The sequence below is a fragment of the Halyomorpha halys genome, unplaced genomic scaffold (assembly GCF_000696795.3).
Source record: "Halyomorpha halys isolate HHAL.00 unplaced genomic scaffold, Hhal_1.1 Scaffold886.1, whole genome shotgun sequence".
NCBI lineage: Eukaryota > Metazoa > Arthropoda > Insecta > Hemiptera > Pentatomidae > Halyomorpha > Halyomorpha halys.
The window spans coordinates 461967-474969 of record NW_027109805.1 but is presented as its reverse complement, the minus strand read 5'-3'; the positions used below and the strand labels follow the sequence as shown (position 1 = coordinate 474969).

General features: G+C 29.2%; 2 long non-coding RNA genes and 1 other non-coding gene across 7 annotated transcripts in view; 2 read left to right on the top strand and 1 right to left on the bottom strand.

The window, feature by feature from the left end:
* LOC106686841 (uncharacterized) overlaps positions 1 to 11888 on the bottom strand; it is a 28179-nt gene extending 16291 nt beyond the window's left edge. The window contains exons 1-3 of one of the 5 annotated variants that reach the window (XR_001344070.2): positions 10963 to 11888; positions 8397 to 8509; positions 1508 to 1692 (exon numbers count right to left, since the gene is read on the bottom strand). This is a non-coding gene — a long non-coding RNA (uncharacterized lncRNA). Of the gene's footprint in view, positions 1 to 1507; positions 1693 to 8225; positions 8249 to 8396; positions 8510 to 10962 lie in introns of those variants that run through there. The other 4 variants (XR_001344068.2, XR_010843610.1, XR_001344071.2 and 1 more) reach the window with 4 other exon arrangements.
* LOC136795894 (uncharacterized) overlaps positions 1 to 13003 on the top strand; it is a 355650-nt gene that overhangs the window by 7893 nt on the left and 334754 nt on the right. The gene's annotated exons all lie outside the window — the stretch shown is intronic.
* Positions 2263 to 2342, top strand: TRNAL-UAG (transfer RNA leucine (anticodon UAG)). The gene has a single exon. It is a non-coding gene; the product is annotated as a tRNA-Leu (tRNA).

The following is a 13003-nucleotide window of genomic DNA, read 5'->3' as shown; positions in this document are numbered from 1 at the left end:
AGTGTTAGCATTAACTGAGGCAATTCAATTCAAACAAGTACTGAATGACATTAAGCTAGAAACTCAAAAGAAAATAGTAAAAAATAAGAGAAGAGGAAGAAATCAATGAAATTAGAAGTAGGAGACAGGATTTTTATGAACCCTTTAAGAAATTTGATAAAATGTTTTTTTAAACAGGTTTCCTTTCTTCAGATGTCTGAAAATAAATTCAACTTAAAAAAAAAAAATCATCTTTTACTAAGAGTGATGAACAAATTAAAAAAAATAAAAGATTCTCAAAAAAGCATTCCTTTGTCTACTAAAGTATTATGTAGGAAGGGCATCAATGAACAATTGGGATTGATAAGAATGGAGATTTAAATGTAAGAGATTCTATTTATGAGCTTCATAAAATGAGATATGAAATTGGTGAAAACAAACATTAAAGAATGACTTTTATTCTGGAACAAAATGCCCCTAAAAGTTACCAAAGTAGACAGCTTATGCGCATATTTTCCAACTAAATTTATACAAAAATATTTTATTATCAGTAATTGTAATTTAAATCTAGCCAAAAATGTTTTTTCTATCCTCAGGTGCTGTAACTTATGCAGCACAGCTTGGCTATAACTTTTAAATGTCTTTATGACTGTCCTTTTCTTGAGGACATTGGAAGAGACCGATTGAATGAACTTTGGTTATTATTATTATGATACCAGAAGTTTTATTTGAGGAGACCCTTGACCATAAGGTATATGAGGAAAAATAATTGAGATCAAATTAATTTAAACTAAAAACACAGTACAGATATTTCCTTGGTGAAGCGATAGAATCATGTTGTACCCCTTGGCTTAGTGAACATCTCTTTACTAATTGTACCTCTGTAGGTTCTACCACAAAATAAAAGTCTAACTGGCTTGTCAGGATTCAATCCATTATTGCTTCTGGCTTAAAAATATTGTGTGGTGTCTCAGGCTAGTTAATCATAATGTCTCTCGTACTCAAGATCTATATTCTTCCACAAGGTCTTGTACCATCATGATCACCTTAGCATGTTCTTTTCACAACTAGCTTGGTTCATCCTCTGAACATGAAATAAATCTAATATCCTGCTGCACTATCATGGTTACAGTTTGCTGTTCCTTCTATTCATAGTATTTGAAATTTTTAATTCCATTAAAAATTTGGCTTTATCATTTCAGTTAGAATAAATTTCGGAATAACTGAATCCGTTAGATATTTTTCTGCTTTTATTTTGTCAAAAATATATTATAAATAAAATATATCGAACTACTATCTATAATTCAATACAAATCTCACTTCATTTTAATAGATAAAGCCATAGAAGTATAGAAGAATATAGTTATTTAATTATTTTTATTGTTTTATTATCATCATGTATGTATGAATTGACTTATTTTTAAGAAATAAAAGTATAATATTCTCTCTTAAATATTAGGTCTAATTCATCAGTAAGGTATCTTAATTTTTTTTATGGATATTCATATTTCTTAAATGAAATATTTACATTTTGAATTGCCATTCACCGGAATGGAAATACATGAAATGGGCTTTGTTGGGTTGGAATCATGGTTTTACTGACAGTTTCTGGGTCCACTAAGCTGAATAAAAATTAGTTTCTGAATTTTGTTCTGAATTGAGTTGTGCTTTCTATACTGTCTTCCATAGTGATCATTAGGTGTGCAGCCTGGCCTATTGTAGGAAACAGTAATGTAATGAAATCTAATATTTTTAGTAAAATTTATTCATTTACAATTTAAGATAATTTTTTATCAAACAATAATATTAACATCATAATGGTGGGTAATTTTTTATTTTATTTCTCTTATTATATTTATAAATATCAATGTGCCTAAAATATTTTTCATAATGCTATGGAAATATCTTTTATATATAGGTAAATAACTTTTGAAAGCATTTATGAATGAATCATTGATGGCAAATTAATTGAGTTGGCAGAATGACTTATCATAAAAATCATTCTTTTTATTTTTAATATTGATTCTATAACAATAAATTTTAGTAAACTGTAATATTTGCATATTTGTACCATATCACTTCATAAGAAAAATAATTATTGCTTGGAGAAATATTAAAAGTACTTTTATGAAAGTTATTGAAAAAAGTTTCATTCTGTCAACTGAATTACTAAGTTAACAATTAATTATGTGGTGTGTGAAGGAAGTTTATCCTTTTTATTTTATTAAAATTAATTATTTAATTTTATTTTTGAGCTTTGTTATCCCGAAATGCTACCAGGAAGGCAGCGTGGCCGAGCGGTCTAAGGCGCTGGTTTTAGGCACCAGTCCGAAAGGGCGTGGGTTCGAATCCCACCGCTGTCAATATCTTTTTTTTCTTTAAATAATTTTAACTGCGTTTGTTTTTATGTTCATTAATTTAATTTAATATATACCTTCTACTGACAATGCATATATATATTTTTTAATTTTAACTATTTCCAATTTTATATAAATTACTTCTTAATGCTTAGTGTATTCTGTTTACTTTATTTATGCTATATTTTTCCTTTATACTCCATTAAATTTTAATTGATACAATTTTGATAATATGTACCTAATAAAATCAATTCACCTTTTTGTTTTTTTTAAACGTCTAAGCTTATTTTTAATTCTGTAGAGAATATTCTGTTCTGTAGTTGAGTACATACAAGAAGCAATTTCAATTCTCTAGCGAAAAAATCCTTAATTTTTATTTGTAAGGAATTTTATACTCTAGTTATCGGTTTATGTTACAAACAAACATTAAGTTTTTCTATTAACACCAGCATTTAATTTAATTGATTTAGAGTATTCAGCTTCAGCCACGGTAACCGGAAAACTGGTTATTATTAATGATAGTATTTTTAGAGAAGTATTCAATTTTTCAAAGCACATTGAAGCTTGGTGAAGGTTCTGGTTCCCCTGAATCCACAAGCAATAACTAATTATTAATATTTAACGTGCTTTAGATCGTTATAAAAAGTAATTATTAGTGAAAAGTACTCTGTACACATTTAAAATACTAATTTTTTTTATGAATTTTGCATGATGCAAATTACAGAATTGAATAACTATTTACTAAAAATAAAATTTATTTATTTATATTATCATATAAATTAACTTTTCCCATTTTAGATAAGTCCGAAATGAGGTCTTCCTTTTTGGACTTATCTTGGAATGTGACTATTCAAAGTTCATTACTTATTACTAGTTTAATTTATTGATATAAATTTAACGTGGTTCAGGATATCATGAACTTTGAACTTCAATCCCCTACAAACAAGTACATAATTTTATACAAATATAATTGTATAATAATAAGCACAATTTTACACGCTTACCGTTTTACAGCGGGCCAGTTACTTTCTGTTTATTAAGTTCGGTGACACAATTACTTTTGTATAGCTCGTGTAATTTGGTTCTTGTAAATGTTTAATTTTTTTAAAAAGTGTTTGTCATTGTTTCAAATAATAAATACTCAGTTCTTACGGTCCTCACATTTTTAAGCATCCGATGGTTAATGACGGCCCTGATATCAAGCATGTATTTTATTTTGTGATGATGAGAGTAGTCAGTAATGATAACAAAGATAAGTAAAAGTTATTTAGATGGCACATAAGCACCAATTATGTATAATTCTTATCTTTGCCATCTCCTATATACTTAATTTCTTGATCTACTATTTCTTAGTTTTTGTATATATAATTTTTTGTTGTTCTCTAAATTTTAGTTGTTATCTCACTTTTTGTTTAACCACTGATGAATGCCTGAAGTTCAGACCGAAATGTTAGGCACAAACTAATAAGTTTTATTTATTTGTGTTAATCATTATTTACCGCACCGTGACCATCTTCCCTCTTATTGAATACACAGTTCACAATATACACATCAGCTTGTATTTTAATTTTATTACAAAGGGTTGAATGGTGTAAAGCACGAGACAAATAAAATAGTTTATTTGTTCAGTTTTTATCCCATGAATGTTTATAAAGCATACGGGTAGGTTCCAAATTTGATTTGTTTTGTATTGATGCTTCGAGCTATTCTCAAAAAGTTTTTTATTCTTTCCTTTAAGGAACAATTATAATCCACTTCTCCGCATTCCCATTGATTGGAGGGCCTGAAAGGCTAATGGACTCGGAAAAAGGATTATTGGGAAACTTGTTTATAAGACGGGGTGTTGTAAAAATTGGGACTTCCTAATCGATTTGGCTAAACCGGTTTAGCGTTCGCCGCGAGAAAACGCCGTCGCCCTTCGGATTAAGGACCGCCCCTCTTTTTTCGCTCCCCCTCCCTCGGTTTTAGAAATTGTGAGAATTGGATGAACCCTCGCCGCCGATAAACTCATTTTCTTTCCCCGCTCTCGAATGGGAACTGGAGACTAAGACGACTGTGTTACCCTTGTGTGTATTTAATGAAAACGATGTTGCTGGCTTATATTGTTTATGTTTAAGCCGCTGCAGTATGGGATTTCAAACAATCAATTTGATTTTCGGGAATAATCAAAATTCATCTACAACCTTTAACTGATAAGACCTTAGGCCCTAATGAAAGTTCTCTTAACTGGTAATATTTTGAAACGACTTGCGGATTAAGGATTTTTTAAAATATTAATTATTATTTTATTCATTTATAATTATATTCTTTTAGCTTACTTAATTCCTTTTTTTTTATTATTTTTTATATAAATTTTTGTGTATATTCGTGTTTAATTAAAATAACAAGTATATTTTCAATTATATCATTCATTACCGTACTTGTTATTAATTATTATTTTAATCATACTTTACAATGCTTGTATCTTGTTCTGATTTGGCCCTGATGAAGTCCTATAAAGTTGGTGGAATGTTGGTCACCAATAAATAGCTTTGATTTGTGTGAGTTTTTTCCCCGCCACTCGGACACTCACTACAACGAAGTAGAATGTAGTTTGTTAAAGTAAGTTACGCAAATTTCCTGTATTGACTCCTCGAAAATGAAACAATTCATCGAGCCCGATTTTCCCTGAACGAATAAATATAGCTTCCTATAAGATCGGAAGAGAATTGAGGAAACGAGTAATAATTCCAGTAGCAGAGAATTGATAATGAGGGCCCGACGGAAAAGTGATTTGAATATTTCATAGCAGAGAAGAAATGACTATAGGATCCGCTGCAGAATCAATATTCAACGTAATAAAATACTGATGAGTCTTTGATGTAATACCATTCTGCCAATGAAAGATGTTTGCATAAAAACCTCTCAAGAAATTCATTAAGGGAATAATGAAAATCGTCGAGGGAATTCCAGTATTATTTTCAGGAAAAAAAAGTCCATTTTGAACCGAATAAAAATAATTTCGAACAAGCTGGTCGAAGTTTTATGATGGCATGAAATATAATTAATTGTTTTTCCAATAGTTATTTTTATTATGCTAACCCGCTGTCCTACAAAGATAATTAGAATTTTTATCGCGCTGTTCTATCTTGAATTCATTCTCGGATCAATTCAATATTTGCGTATTTTAAAATAAAATGTTGTGTTCACTCTCTCGAGTTCTTTTAATAGTTGAGATGCGAAGTAGTTTCTCCGAAAGTTCAAATGCTAGTAGTGATGAAACAAATACCATTTTAAAAGTGAGATGTAAGTTTAAAAAACTTGTTTTCAGTACATTTAATTTATTCTTAGTGCTAGTATAAATATAAAGTATAAGTATAAAGCTAAAATTAAAAAAAAAAAAATTGTTTTGAAACCATTTTTTTCTCTGAGATCCAATACTATAAACAACTTATCTTGTGTCTTAGGAGGGTACAAATTGAAGGGGTAAGTGGACGAAGAGGGTATGGAATATTTTTGGATTTTTTAAGTCTTTAGTGTGGATGAAGGGGGTAGATGCCTATCTAGCTAGTGTGAGGTACTCTAACCTCAAAATCCAATTAATTACTGAGATACCTAGATGTAGATGGGTCTATGTACGCTTCAAAACATAACAAGCTTTAACAAAAAAAAAAAAATTGAATTCTTAAAATTTACTATTTGTAATATAACCCCTACAATTAGCAGGTCAATCTGAATAAATATTATTCCTACTGAACGTATCCTTGGTATTTCATGACAATGTAAATTTTTTTTATTCAATTTTCTTTAACTGTAAAATATTGTATCTCCAATTTGGAGTTAAGTATTTGAAATTCACTTTTTTTTCCCCTTTTTCTTGAATTCACACTCTATTTATTACTTCCTTATTCTTATGGTATTCGAACAACGTTTCGATTTTTTGGCCTATTATCCAGTTCTTACTATTTGTTTGTTGATATATCTTAATAAAACAATTTTTTTATTTTTATTATTGATTATCAATCAATTAAATTTTTTTTACTATTCAATTTTTTATCATTTATGATTCAATTCAATATTTTGTATAATTTCAAATTTGTTTGTATACTATTCCTTTTCAATTTTATGTTTCTATAAATGTTGTTGTTTTCTCTTTTGTTCTATAGCCCTGATGAAGACCTGAAACTCAGGTCGAAACGTCTGCATAAAATAAATAAATATGGTTTTGTTTATTTATTTGTTCTATGCTGACCGCACCCCCCGACAAACATCTCAAATCTTTGTTGATTTAGTTTTTTTGACTATTGCTTCGTAGATAATTTAATTACCTTTCATGTGATTACAAAGTCACTTTCTATAAAATGTTTTCTTTTTGATTTATTTGAAAATAAAATAACGTTTTTTTTTCTCGGGGAAGTCCTAAGCGTGAAAAAGTTAATTGTTTCCGGAAGATGATTCCAGGCCAATTTCATCAAAATGTTTCGAGTAGTTTTTGCAAAATTGTAAAAAAACATCGCATCTTGCTGCTTTTGTGCTACTCTTGTTATTATTGTGAAACCAAAAGCAATAATGTACGAAATCAGCCCTTCAGACCCAAAGACTAATGGTTGAAAAGTTGGTATATATATCGTTATAAGTAACAGAAGTTTCTAGAAAATTTTTACACAGATATTTAAATAACTTTCAGAGCGGAAAATAGAAAGATATAAAGAAATAAAATGAAAACAGTGAGGAAGCAATACAGACCTAAGTACTTGGCTTTTATTTGTTAATTTTTTTTTGTCAAATCAAATATTAATTAATATTGAATTGAATATTAAATATTAATTTGTACCTGTCAACATTTCGTTGACAATCAATAAATTTGCTGACAGTTAAAGGAAATAATGACATGTGACATGGGCTATTCATCAATAGAAATGAATTCGAAGAAATTTCGTTTAGTATTAAATAGTGAAATAAACTTAAATCTTACAAACAAAAAATTTCGTAATATGTTTAAAGTTGCATGTAGTTAATATGATTATGAATTGTACCTGAGTAAAACATTATATATTTGTGTGGTTTTCTAAATTAATCTTAAGGAAAGAAATGGTTCGGCCGTTTTATTTTGTTTTTCCATAAAATAATTGTTTTTATCAATCTGTTATCTGCTTCTACGATTCTTAAGCGTTACTCATGTAAATATTCGGCTTCAATTTGTTTTCTGTTCCACTGGTTTAATATGTTGACTTATGCACTTCCGACCAGTGTATTTACATTATTAATTCTTGATTTGAATTCTAACGACTATTCTATTCATTATATTATTATTTATGTCGTACTTGTTTTAATATATTTAAAAATTGTAATTATAATTGAAGTTTGGTTCAGTTAAATTCAAATGACTAAAAAAACAAAAACCGCATATTAAAATAGTATAATATTTTATGTATTTGTTATTTATTCTTCCAATACATATTTTCTGAAATCATATGTAATTAAAACATTCTATAATGTTTGAATTTGTACATTTATTTCAAAATTATACAAACATTCAAAAGTACTTACCTCACTATATTATTCCTTCGATTGGTCGAAATTTTGCTTAGTTTAGATTCAGTGGTTCTTATGATACTGAGTTTTTATCTTCTTTTTTTAACTGTCTTTTTTTTTTATTTAATTAATAATATATATTTTTTCTAAAAACGGATTGAAATCCAGTTGGCGAAGATCTTAAAAATCTTCAAATATTATTTCGAGACTAATATTAAGCTATCAGACGTTTTTTAGAGTACGATATAAAATTTTCCTAATTTATTTTAAATTATGTATTATATATTATATTTCTGAAATCATTGATAGTATTAAAGTGTTTCATTCTGATGTTATTGAAGGATTTCTACTCATGAATCGCTCAGTTCCAAATCATTTCCTGTCGATTTGACAATTTACTGAAAAGTGTAATTAAATTACTATGAACGATTGGTGTTTACAAAATTACAAGAGACAATTTGATTTTATAAATCATCGAAATATTTAAATTTAATTATTACTGACTATTTTTATTGTTATTGTCTTAAAAAAAAAAAAGACTGTCACTTTTGCATTTCTCTTCTCGACGGTTGAGTCAATCTTGCATTAGACTCCTCGTCTACTGTAACGTTCGGATCTGATGTTGAACTGGTCGCTTGATCATTTTCTACGACGCTCTCCTGCAATTTTAGTTAAGAAATAAATTTAGTCCAATATTATTTGAATTATTTATATTACGATGAAGTTCGGCACGACTAAATATTCCCACGAACATGGTTCTTGATAACGATTTACGTATAATATATTTTCAATATTTTCGTAGAAGTTATTGAATTAATTTATGTTATGGATTTAACTAATTTTGTGTAAAAATATACATAATACATTTTGCCACAAAAAGAATTGTTTTATCTTTAGAAAAGATTGTTTACTACAATTAAAATTTTTTTACAATTACAAAATCATTAATGGGGCACCACAAATGGTCTGGGCTTCACTTTTTTCACATTCTTTGAGAATGACGCACCTATTAAGGGACACGGTCAATCAGACTGACAGTAAAAAATCTGGTCCGGTGCGCGCATACCACAACTTTCACTTGATGTAACATCCGAGGCATACAACTGTCGCAAATACAGAGACCGAAGAAAGTATTTGCACACTTTGTCTTTTCTTTATATAATGAATTTAAATAATAATAAAATAGTTTGAGGTCCCTTAATAAAAAATAGAATTAAAACTTGTTAAAAAACAGCATAAATTCAATTAAAAATATTGATCATAATAAAAATTTATTTAAACATAATATAAACACAAGAAAAAAAGTATTTGTACACTATGTTTGTTTACTTGCTCTTGTTTGTATCCTTGACTATAGCTAATTTTACTAATTTTTCTATTAGATTTATAGAATATTTCAATCTATCTATAAAGTTCGTTTTAATTTAACCGACCCTAATGCCAAAAATAAGTGAACTAAGTGCCGTTACTCTCAAAAAAGTTATATTATTTCGAAATCAAAGAAAATCGTATCGCGAAATAGCGGATTTGCTAGGTATTAATATTTCTTCCGTCAGATACGTAATTAAGAGATTTGGAGAGTAAATGAGAGAATGAAAAGAAAATTCAAAATCGAGGCGATATGAAATCCAGTTAATCCATAAGTTAGTGCAGGTGTCCTAGCTAATATGGTCGAATCGACTTCCGGGGTCTGTGTGAGCACTACAACAATTAGAAATGTTTTAAATTCTGAAGGAATTTACTGCAAGGTCCCGAGAAAGAAACCTTATATCATTGAAACCAATCGCAAAAAAAGCCAAATTGCCTGGGATTACATCAACATGCCCATCAGTTTTTGGGAAGATGTATTATTCCCTGATGAGAGTAAATTTAAATTGTTCTTGGATCTGAAGGCAGAAAGACGATATTGCGGAGGAAAAGAAAATTTCAGGAAAAAAATTCTTAGTTACTGTAAAACATAAAGGTGGGGGTGTAATGGTTTGGGGATGCGTGGCCTATGGTTAATATTTAACATTTGCCAAGAACTTCATATCCCTCCACAGTATCCTGACTTAAACATAATTGAAAGTGTATTAGATAAAAATGTTCGAAAACACCAAATAACCGGAAGACACCACCTCAAGTATCTTTTACACCAAGGACGTGAACAAAATATCACGGATTTGATTAAAAATTTTGTCCACTTAATGCCAAGACGTTTACAAGCGGTAATAGATGCCAACGGACTTCATACAACATATTAAATTTAAAAAAATAACAATAAAACGCAATGGATGCAAATACTTTTGTTCTGTATTTTGTAAGTTTGATTTTTTGTTTTTTTATGGAAAAGGTTTTTCATTTGTCTTTATTTAAAAGTTATTAGTATAGTTATTAGGTTATAAATATACCTTTTACTTTTGAAGTAATAGGGTTTTTTTTATTGCATAAATTCATAATTTAATTTAAAAAATGCGTGGAAATACTTTCTTCGGTCAATGTATATGATTTCAGTTTCGTAGAATTTTCGTCTTTGTTCTAGACTGTTACCATGGACATACTTAGACCATTTTGAGAGACTTGGTTATTTGGATTCAGGGAACCTCAAAAATTATATCTCTGTCGAAAACTGGAATTCGTAATACTCCCCCTAATTCTACATTTCATATATAGGTAAGTGAAAGTAAAAATGGACGTTCTAATTGTGCGGTAAAGATTGATGGATTTATTTTATATACCCTCTATATGGTCATTTCGAATGTAAGGAGAGTATTATCTTAAGGTTTTACTAACCCATTCCAACCATCAAAACATCAAATAGATGGAAATCTGAAAAGGGCATCATAACCGAATAGTTGACACCCAAAAAAAATGTAACGTAACATGTTCTATTTAGAGGGGGGGGAGAGGAGGGTACAATTTTCAAGTAGGTCTGGCACAAAATAAATTCAACCATCCTAGTCTGAATCGAACCGGCGCCGTTGCAGACATGTGGTTTCAAAGGTGACTCCTCAGCTCGTAATCCATTCGTCTTAACCTTACAATCTAACGTCCATTTTTGTTTTTACTGTCATTCCGAATGATCTTGTAGTGATCCCGTTAAAATAGTACTAAATGATGTTTTAAAACTCACCCGGCGATTACATGAACTGATATAGAGAGCGCTGTGCCTGGGACATAAAACTGGTTCACGAGGATCATTGCAACTGCTCTTCCACTCAACCAGAAAAACCAATGTCAAGAAAATAGCTGAAGGCAAGATATACCAATTGAAGATGTGCCAGACTTTATTCATTAACGCCAAGTCTAATATTGTACTGTCGGTCGAGATCATTTTCGGGTTCGTAAATTGTCTATACTTTCTTTTTATTTTGTTTGTAATGAAATTTGAAGTTTGAAATTGTTTATATCTGGATACATTATTTTATATATTATCCAGATGTCGGGTACACATCTGTTCATCTGTGATTTTATTTGGAGCCGAGTTCTTACGTGGATTGATCCGTTTTAAGGGACTTTTGAATGTATTAATTCTCCAATTTATACAACGTTTGAACAATACTTCTTTTAATGTCTTACCCAGCTCATACCGCACTGTATTTAATTGAAATAATGGACATTTTTTCGGGGTCAATACCAAACATAACCCCCTTTTCTTACACTTATTTCTTCCCCTCATAAATGACGTCACTGGTGATGGATATAAAGTAACCATTGTATGAAATACATGAATAGCGGTCAGCATGTGAAGCATTTACTAACAGACAGCTATAATTTCATTTTTTCTCCTTGTTTTGTTGTGTCAAGTCACGGTTCTCGGAGTTTTGGCCTAAGACATCTTTCACAGAAAAATATACCAAATTATCAAAAAATGAATACCATCAAAGGCAAAATCTTTATTTTATTTTATTCCCCTAAATTTTAAAGTTTGAAGTTATTCCCTTCCGTTTGTACGGGATTACTAATGCTTTATTCGTGAATTGCAATTCCAGAGTATATAGCTTTTTTAGTGATCTGAAGCCTCTTACATTTACTTTATTATTATTTTTTCAGTATTTATCTTTTACCTTTTTCTAGTAACGATCTGAATCGGCCTGGTTCCAATATTTGTTTTATTACTGCTCTTCTTCACTCGTTGATATAAAAAAACGTCTTCTATGCGATTAATTTCCACCTTAAAAAACTTCATTCACAAGAATACATTTGTTTGACACAATACATAACCTTTTTTATCATAACCCAACATGACATTGTAACTTGCTTTGTTTATCTAGAGAGGTATTTAACAAAGAAGTAAAACAATTTTTCAAACAATAAGTTCCTAAGTTTCAAGAATGTCTTACTTTAAATAATTTAATAATTATATAGTCATTCCATTTCAAATCATCCAGTAATTAATTAAAATAAAACTGATTAAGTATTATGTTTGTTCTATTTCACATTCTTTCTAAGTATCTAAAATTTTATTTTGATATCTAAAATACTTTTAGGAATAATATACTTTGTAAATGTTTGAATAAAATAAGCTTTCCATTACCGGAAACTTTCTTTGAGGTTAAAAACATGATATCTATGTCCATTTTTATCATCACTAGTGGACTTCATAAATAATATGAAATAATTTATAAATATTGATGAAAAAACCCAAAATTTTAAAATCTAACTAACACAAAGTGTTTGGTAATTAATTTAAATATTAATCCTCAAATTATGGAGTAATAGGTTCTGAAATAAAATTGGTAGTATTTTGACTGTCAGTATGATTACTTTAGCTGGAAACAATGAACAATTATGTGCATGGATCTAATTTAAGACATACAATTAACGTCAATCCATCTTATAAAATGCATCTTTTAATGTATCTATTAAATGGTGTAGTCACTATCAACTTAGACTTCATAAATAGTTGGTAGAAAAATCATAAAATTTAAGAAACAGGCTTTCGATCGAGTTTGGCTTCCGAGACTGCATTACAAATTCCGTAAATTCCTATTCCTACACTCTCTCATTATCTATATTAATCTCACAGACTCATTATTCAGAGTAAATTACAATAGTACATATTCATCTCTCTTCTTAAGGCAATAGAATTGGTGTTTCAGTTTTTGAAATCACAAAATTTACTGACAAAAATATAACTTGATCGGAAGGAAAAAGAAAAAAAAAATATATAT